Source organism: Vitis vinifera, chromosome 1 (assembly GCF_030704535.1).
Source record: "Vitis vinifera cultivar Pinot Noir 40024 chromosome 1, ASM3070453v1".
In the NCBI taxonomy this organism is placed as follows: Eukaryota; Viridiplantae; Streptophyta; class Magnoliopsida; order Vitales; family Vitaceae; genus Vitis; species Vitis vinifera.
This window is the reverse complement of record NC_081805.1, coordinates 22178625-22188451: the sequence shown is the minus strand read 5'-3', so window position 1 is coordinate 22188451 and position 9827 is coordinate 22178625.

Below are 9827 nucleotides of genomic sequence, written 5' to 3'. Positions count from 1 at the left end.
AAAATAGCCAGCCTAACAAGAAAACCAATCACAATCATAAAAAAGGTTTAGGGTGCGTACCTTGACTGCTTCTTAAGCGCTATACCAAGACATCAAAGTTAATTCAAATAGTATATCATCTAGCATGAGCTTTATAAAAAATAATCGAACAATGAAACAAATATCAAGACACCCAAGCACTATCAAGCATAAGCGTAGTTCACCGTGACAAACATATTCATAGAATTTAGAAAGTAGGAGATAGGGGGTGTACCTGGATAGCATAGATAACTTGTAACGTGCTTCTGCAAGACATGAGGCGTTAGATAATAAATAATAAAATAAGGAAATCCTAGCATGCTTCTTATCTAACTAGCATAACAAAAATGATCAAGGTATACGAAATCATCAATTATCACATACATCTTGTATATAATTCCTAAAAAAGTAGATAGATATGATTTCAACAAGTAGCAAATGTGGCAGCAAAAATGAGTTTTGAAAATTTTTCTTCTGTAGGGGTTTCACTAATTCCCTAATTGATGTACACAAATCTAGCCTAGAATTACCCCATTTGTTTGGGACCACAAGCTTGGATTCATGTCTTACTCAAAACCCTAGTTTTTATTGAAAACTAAGAAAGATGTGAACCGATCAAAACATGGTTGCACATTATTTAAGAAAATGAGATTTTGATTCCAAAGACTCTAAATGAATTTTTAAAATAGATTTTTATGAGGAACATTTCGAGAAAAGTATTTTATTTTAAAATTAAAGAAATTAATTTGAAAAACAACAAAATGTATGAGATAAAATACAAACAAAACAAAAGAAAACGAAATCACAAAGTGAAATTTTTTACTATCAAGCAAACCAATATGGTGAAAGTAGGACCGATCATCATTATTTTTCGATGGCCTCGAAAAATTAAATTTGACAAGAGACTACCAAAACAATAAGCTATTAAAACTTAGGTCAAATAAGCTAACGAGATATCCACCAAGAATTAATGACTACAATTTAAGGAACACATCAATTAAGAATAAAAAATCAAAAACTAGCACATGATCAACTAAACACAAACACATCTAGACTAAAAAAAAAATAGTTAAAATTGAACTTAATCGGAATTAAAAACATGAACTTTATCTAACAAGATTATTTAAACTAATGAATTAAAATTGCTAACACTCTTGAATTAAAAAAATGGGTTAAAACTAAACTAATTCGGAATTTAAAAAAAAAACATAAACTTTATTTTATAGGATCAATTAAACTAATTACCTAAAACTTTGAAAAACACAAGAATTGAAATTGGACCAAATTAAATCAGGGCAAACTAAAAACATGAATTTTCAAACATAGAATCAATTTTATTAATGAACTAAAATTATAAAAGTACCTAAGCTAATTAAAATGAACCAAATTAAATGAAAGCAAACTAAAAGAATGAACTTTCAAACATAGAATCAATTTTATCAATGATCTAAAACTACAAAAGTATTTAAACCAAATAGATGAATTAAATTTAATCAAAGTAGACTAAAAACATGATTTCTTCACATAAAATTGATTAAACCAAAAAAAATTAGAAACTCACAAACACATCTAAACTAAAAGAAAAATCAACACTAAACTAAATCAGAATGAAAAATAAGAACTTTATCATGTAGAATTAATTAATCTAATTATAAAATCTAAACTAACAAAATAAATTAAAATTAAACTAAAATAAAATTTTAAAAAAAGAACTTACCTTCAAGAATGCATGTTGTTGTGCCTTGTTGGGGAATAGTGGCACATTGTTGAGTTGTCTCGTTAGCCTCCGAACTCCAACACACAATTCTCCATTTTCTTTTCTAAGGAATATAAGCGCATCGCCAACTGCTAATCTCTTAGTACTAACAAAAACACTCCATCCAGTTGTGAGCAGATGACATCTAGGTTGACCTTGAAAAATATGACGAAAAGGTCATTCATTTCCATGCATATCTTTAGCAACCAATTCTTGCCATGGTGGATTCTGGGACATATCCAATGGTGGCAAGCATTCATCTGTGTGCCTCCGAAGAACAGAGAATCCACCATGAGTGCTTGTGTCGGAAGCAGTAAGTGTCTTACAAAATGGATGGACAATGCAACTTTAAGGTTTAGGAAGTGAAGGATCTGGAGAAGTTATCTCACTTTGATCTTGTTCAGGCAATAATATAACTTGTGTATAAACTTAATCAGTTCTAGGTTCAATCTGAAGGTGAACATTAACTACTTGCATAGGATCTTAGATGGTAAATTGAATGAAGGCATCTTCTGGTCCAGTTCCTGATGCATCGATGCTTCAAGCTATTCCATATGGCCTTGAGGAAAGTAATAAACACGTTCCTATTCATGAGGTATATTAACCAGAGGCTAGTACAGGCATGCCAAAGTTCCTTATATAAAGCAATATTGACGGTCCCTAATTTAGATCCATTGAGCTGATAATTTAAAGCCACCATAACCATGGAAATCCAAAAGAAATTGTACTAGATAAGCATAACCCAAATAAAGTCTTCTCTGTTTGTTTCCTAATTTAAGCCGATTTGATTCAACCAATCAGCCCATTCAATTGCCAAGGCTTGCTATCAACAAACCTAGTTGAAGAAATCTCTATAACCATGACTGTTGTCTCTCTTAGTACGTGGTTGTGTCTCCTTTTCGTTTTACAATGTGTGCTCCCTTTGAATAGGATCTCGTTTATGCGTGAATCTGGTTGTCCTCCATTGATGTGCCTTGAAGATACAATTTGTTAAGTTTGGTCCAATTCCTAATTAAATCAGTTATTTTCCTAAATAAATTATTCCCATAGCCAAGGACACTATTGGCTCGGCTTTTGTTTTTGTACCTGTTGTCAACGGTTAACCAACCACGCCCACTTGTTCTTGAATCATAGCCATTAGATCTAAATCCAAAACCTGTCCAGAATGCATTCCCATACTGGTCATACATCCTCTTGTTTGGGTACATGCAACTCATGAATCCAGAAGCCTAGTCCAAGCTAGATGCCGACCTTGCATGCATTAGTTGTGGAATAGGGTGAAAATTCTAATTCATTCCAGATGGAAAGTTGTTGGCATGAGAAACTGGTGATGAGAAACCCAAGCTTGCTACATATTTGGACTGACCATTGGAAAACATATCTGCCAAATGGATTAATGATTCGTTCCCAATTGGTGTCTCAGCTGATTCATGTCCTCTCAATGGTCCCTGATAGTGGTGCCATTTGATTCGTGTCCAGCTGGTGTCCCTTGATTGTGGTCCTCAGAAGGGAGTAATCAACAAAATTTATAACCTATTACACCATGTACTGGGATAGCCTTAGCTAGCATAGCATAGTGGCTCTAGGGTCGTTCACTGGGATGGGTTTTCACTTCACAATTGATATTAATTCAAGAGCTGAATTGGTGCCTTTTCATTTCAAGGTTAGCTTTAAAAGAAAACATAATCTTTGGTGGAAAAAGGTTTGGTTTTAAACTAACCAAAAATAGTAATTGATTTTACTTACAAAGAAAAGTGTTTCTTGGTGTTTAGATCACTAGGCTCAGATTTCTCATACAAAAAGGGAGTTCCGGTCACTTGTTTCTTTTTCTCGCAATAGAGAATTAACATATAGTTAATTCTCTAATCGGTGTGGTACAGATGTTTCCCCTTAATGGGTTCAAACACTAAATCCCTCTCACTGATGCATCTTGCAATGACTCATGCCTCTCACCTAACATTTACCATTCAAGGTGATCTTTAACCTTGGATTACCCGTCAAAAGCTCGCAAGAGATAACTAATGGATGTCTCCTTAGAGTCCAAAAGCTTACCAAGTGTTGGCTATTCTAGAAAATCCTACCTTCAAACCACCTCCCAAAGGCTCGCAAAAGACAAACAAGTGCATCTCAATGGATGGAGATCACTTGCCTTACCAAGTTTTGGCCCAGGTGATTTAATGACGTTTTAAGTTAACTAAAAAGATAAAAACCATTAACATGTCACACTTTCTCTTCATTAAAAACTAAAATAACAAAACTTCCAATTTATGCTTGAGGAAACTTACTTGGCTTTCTTCACTCCAAGAGACGACGAGCCTAGCCTCTCATCCTCTGAGGAAAAATCCTTAGAGTTTGATTGGCTAGAAACAAAAAGAACGAGAAAACAAAAATATATATGAAAAACAGAGCAAGTGCTCTGTAGATATACTTCTTACTTATACAAAAGGTTGTCTCCAAGAACAAGCTCCCGAGAGATTCATTATTAAAGAAAATTATAACTATATATAAGAGGTTATTCACCTATTTTGTTCTTGCTTAACGACTAAGGAATCCTATGATAGGTGGGTTACAAGGAGAGTTTGGGGATTTAGTCATCAAATATCTAAAGCAAAATATCTCAAAAAGTCAGTCGGAAATATTAGGAAGCTTTAGGAGAACACTGCGGCACTGTATACTAAGAGAAAAACTCTCCGGGTAAGCGCTATCAGAGGATCCAAACATGTCTGACCGGGGAAGTTGAAACGTCCTCCTCTCCCATCCGGTTGTGAGATATCCGGATGTGAAGTATCCGATCAGAGGATCCGGACATGTCTGACCGGAGAAGTTGAAACGTCCTCCTCTCCCATCCGGATGAGAGATATCCGGAAAAGGTGGAATGTCGGTCGGACAGAATTCTTCCCCGGGTGGAATGAGCTATGCTGCGCATCGCAAGGGGGACTGTCTGCGTGTACAAGGTGTAGGGACCCATCCCCCTGATGAGACGGAGCGCGCAAGGCTATCCGGATCAACTCCATCCGGATTCCCCAAGAGGACATGTGGCGCACTCCCCTATCCGGATATCCTCAGGGAGAAGCACACGGCACTCGTGAACATCACACCTGGACGATAGCATATCCTATCCGGATATGTTGTCCGGATCATTGACTAATGTGAGCAAGCCTTGCTACGTCATTCTGACAGCCTGCCATAGCCCATGTTCCGCCACCCTCCGATGGTGTGTCCGAACGCCCTGTCCAGACATCTTTGCCATGGATTCCAAAGAACTCTCCTCAATCTCGGATTGCTTTGGTGATAAAAAAACTATCAAAACACCAAAAATTAACACAATTTGATTAGAATTGATTGCAAGAGTCTTTAATATGTTAATTGGGTTAAAATGTGATAACTACTACTCAAAAGTGTTTAAAAGAGTTAATTACAAGCTATGAAATAACACTTTTTGAGCAGTAATCAATTAATGATCTAGTTCCATCAAACCCAAACCTTGGATCCTGATAACCTGAAGATGGAACATCTGTTGGCAGCGATGTCCTTCCATAAGAACCATTTAAACTTAAAGATGAGTTTTGGTGGCTCGGTCTAAGTGCTTTTGGACCATAATTTCCATTCACATTCCCATCGTTTACTAGATTGTTTGTATTCCCTTTAGTCGCTTCAATAGATAAAGGAACTTGGTCGACTGCAACTGAAATAGAGACATCCCCCTAGGGAGCAGTGGCTTGTCTGAGAGCATAAGGCCCACCATTTGGAGCTTGAGGCTGGTAATAAGAAGTAGGATACTGGTAATGCTATGGTTCATACAACCAACCATCGTGTCCCGTGGTGGGAACAGGTGAACTTAGTGGGGGATACGTTCTATATGGACAACCAAAACCATAATGATATATATCACCATAAACACGAGGAAGCATCTCAACCCCATCACCGCACTCGTTCATTAGTATGTAAACCATCCACATAGAGACGTCCTCTTAAAACCCTCAAACCAAAGACAACACATTGACTTGGCAATTCCATCTCCTGGAGCTTCTCCTCTCTGAGACTAAAAAGCAACCATTGAACTACATTCCTCTTCTCCATACTTGAATGCTAGCCAATAAAGATTCCCGTTAAAATAAGTTGTGGACCAATATCCAATTACACTTGAATGAGTCTCCTCAACTGTTCTCAACTTGTTAGTTTTTAGTGTGAAAATAGCGATTTTGGTTCTGTTTGTACCAAAAAATGTGAAAATCCTCACAATCTTGTAGTCATCACTATCAAGATCATAGAAAAAGTTGTACATACAATTCTGGTAACCAACAAAAACTAAGGCATGGAATATGGTTGCACTGTCTGGTAGATGGGTTCCAAAGGATCAGTTTCTTAAGGGAGCTGAGGGAATAAAACCTATAAAAGAAATCAACTACACACAACAACCCATTATAAGAATCCGGAATTGTTGCGGTGCAATTTTTTTTTTTAGATACCCCACGGGCAGTCCAAGATCCATCGCCAAATCATCCTTATGTAGAGGGTCATCCATGTCTTCATATGGTAGCATGTGGATCTTCTTTCTTAGAGCATGATCTTCTTTCTAGAGATGATGGCCCAAATACGGAGACTTTCTTTTGTCAAAAAATCTTGGTGATCCTCTTTCCAAAAATCTTCTCCAAATGGTGTGCGCGAGCTGCCCATGGTAAATCTTGAAGTAGCAGCTTGCTATTTCTTCTTCAATATGTGCGGTTGTGTGTGAGGCTGTGGATAAGCCACTAATATTCATGCTTGCAAATGATCCTCCATGCACATGTGTATCCTCTCTTTTGAAGAATCAAGTATTTTTTTTCTTTCTTTTTTTGCATGAGTGGCAACCGTCCCAAGAAATCTGCAGCCTCGGTGATGTTTGATGTTTTCCTAATGCATCCAGATGTGCTTTTTTAGAGAGAATTTTCTCAATGCAGCTGTGAGTAACCTGGACCCCTTCAATATGGCAACAAGTTATTTTTATATACAAAGTTTTTTTTCTTTCGTAACAAAAAATGGTGTTTTATTGGAAAGTGGTATTTTAATTTTCATGGAAAGTGGTTTTCTATTTCATATACATCACAATTAAAAAAATAAAAAATAAAAAATAACTTACTAAAAACATTTAATAGTAATAATAATAATAATAATCATAAAAAGAGATAAGATAATTGATCACATGCAATTGTCTGAAAACAAATAAATAGATAAAAGTAAAGAAATAGCTAAACACATAATAATAAATAAATAACTAACTAAATAAATAAATAGATAAATAAATAAGAAATCAAGCATATGCAAATGTTAAAAATGCAAATCATGAGAACTATGTAAGCCAATCATCTTAAGTAAAGAAGGTATAACACAGTCTTTAAGAAATATCCTTAAAAGAACATGAGAAAAGATGATAAACCAATCATCAATCTCACTATGTTTATCAAAGTTTGATTTCTCTTTTTCTCTACTCCATTATGCAATGGAGTCCTCGGTGCACATAATCAGAATCTAATCTTGTGCTTCCCAAGGAAAGTATTAAACTTACTAGACATATCACCTCGATTTAATCAAGATGTCTAGATATGTTTACTTGATAGGTTATCTAATTCCACTTTAAATTCAGAGAATCTATCATAAGAATCGGATTTTCTATACACGTATCCAAACCTATTTGTAATCATCACTAAAAGTGATGAAGTGCCCATACCTTTCCCATGTATAACCATTAAAAGGTCCACACATGTTAGTATACACTAACTCCAAATATTCCTTAGTTCTATATCCTTTAAAAGTAAAAGGCCTATCAATCATTTTACCATTTATACTGGATTCATAAATGGGAATATCTCCTAAAATAAAAAAATCCAGACTTAACCAACCCTTAGGTCTTATTTAGATTAACATGACCTAAGCTATAGAAACCACATTTGATTAGTGCTAACTTTATTTCTTTAATGAGACCTAGCTATTCTCATTACATGGCAAAGTAATAATGGAATCGACATGGAAGTAGTATTTCCACTTGCTTGCACAACTAACTTTGCAATTAAAGCTAAGGTAAGTATAATCCCATTATTTAACCTTCTTATTGAAAAACCTATAAAGACTTTCAAATAGTGGGCCTGAAATATATTCACCATAATTGGTAAAATCCACCACCATATATTAAACAATGAGAAAATGATGTATACTTTTTTTTTCCTTCAATAAACCAAACATTCTTTTTCTAGTGTCTCAAAAGGGAAAAAAGGAATTGCCTATCCTGATATTGTTTTTTTATTCTCTCTTTTGAACTTTCCTTATTTGGTGTCTTTCTTCTTCTTCTTGGTAGAAGAAATTGAAGAACCCTTGACTTTCATATGAACATCCTTAAGTTTTTTGAGAATCCCTTTAGCCATCTTGAAGGAAACTGACAAGGTCTCCAAGATCATATAAGATATAATGTTCATAATAATCCTAAGGATAGCTTATCTTTGTTAGTCTACCCTTATCACCAAATATCAAAGTCCCTAGTAATAGATATGTGTTGTTATTGCAACATATTATCTAAAGATCCAAATATGAGACATTTGATTTTCTTATATGTCTAATCTCATATTTGATATACCACTTTTTCTTCTTGCTAGGTTAGTTATTGAGGAATAGCTAGCTCTATCTAAATTAGCTTCTATGTAATTGGTTACTATATCCAAATTAATATTAAAATCAGTCTAAAGAATAGTTTAGCTTGGTCCATAGTTGAGCTCAAGTCATTTAAGCCTAGTAAGAAACTTATAAATACCCCTTTAGGGGTTAGGGTTTGGAGGTCTTGTCATTTTCTCCTTGTAGTTTAAAGAGAAAACCCTAACTACCAGACTTGAGATCTCCACGATCTTAGTGCCTAGATTCAAGAAGGAGTCATCAGATGGAAGATCCCTATGTTTACGAGATATGTTGTGGCTTTGGAGTATTCTATATTGACAAGATTCGATTTGGGAACATATGGATTGTAGGTATGACACTAATCTCTAGATCTATGATATATTTTTGGTTTTGAAAGTTATATTTTTCTATTATGATAATTCTAGAGAAGCCTAGAATAGGATTTCATACACCTTAACTATCCAGGGCTTGGCAATGAAGTAATATAGGGTTTTCCAACAATTGGTATCAAAGCTCTAGATTAGGTTCTTGCATGTTAGGGCCATTTTAAGGTGTGTTTATTTGGTTTTGAAAGTATGCTTATTCATCCCATGGCCCAAAGGAAAGAATGTATGGATGTTTATTTTATGATTATTTTGTGATTGATTGTTTGAATTTTTTCATTCACTAGATTGGGTTGTAAGGTCCATGGTTGATATCATAGGATTTTTATATTTGTATGTAAAAATCATTTATTTTTGTTAGATAGATTGTAAGCTCTGTTTCAATGAAGCATAAGATTTTTCCTTTTGTAAAAATCATATTTTTGTTTGTCTTTGGTAACCCAATAGTGGAGATTAATGGTTTTAACTATTCATGAACATCCATCGCATGGAAAACAATCGAAAAGAGTAAGTTTTTCGAAGAGACGGGTGGTTGGAAAAGTTGTAAAAATAACGTCGAGTGCCTAAGTAGCGCACTACAATGTTGAATTACTCAAATATATGAAACAACTACGAACAACTTATCATCTTATAAGGAATCCATGACTTGTATCTTCTATGTAACCCTTAATGCACCCAAGTCATGTACAATGCAAGTAATATGAGTCTAAATGCTCAAATCAATGTCAATGCATAAAAAGGATAATAGAGGGGAAACAAAATCTAACTTTGTTACATCATGTCTTACTTTTAATAGCTCAATCCTAACAGAGTCAATTTTAGAATTAGATTTGAGGGAAACATTATTTTCTTATGGATCTTAGTGGCCCTCCCTTGAGCTTATAGTCAATGGTGATACAGTTTGTAAGGTTAGTTGTTTTCTTTATTTACTTACACGTATAAGAAAATTTTGGTAAATATGTAAGGTTTTATGGGAGCTTGTGAATAGCCTCTCTAAACTAGGCTAATTGATTAATTGGAACTCAATA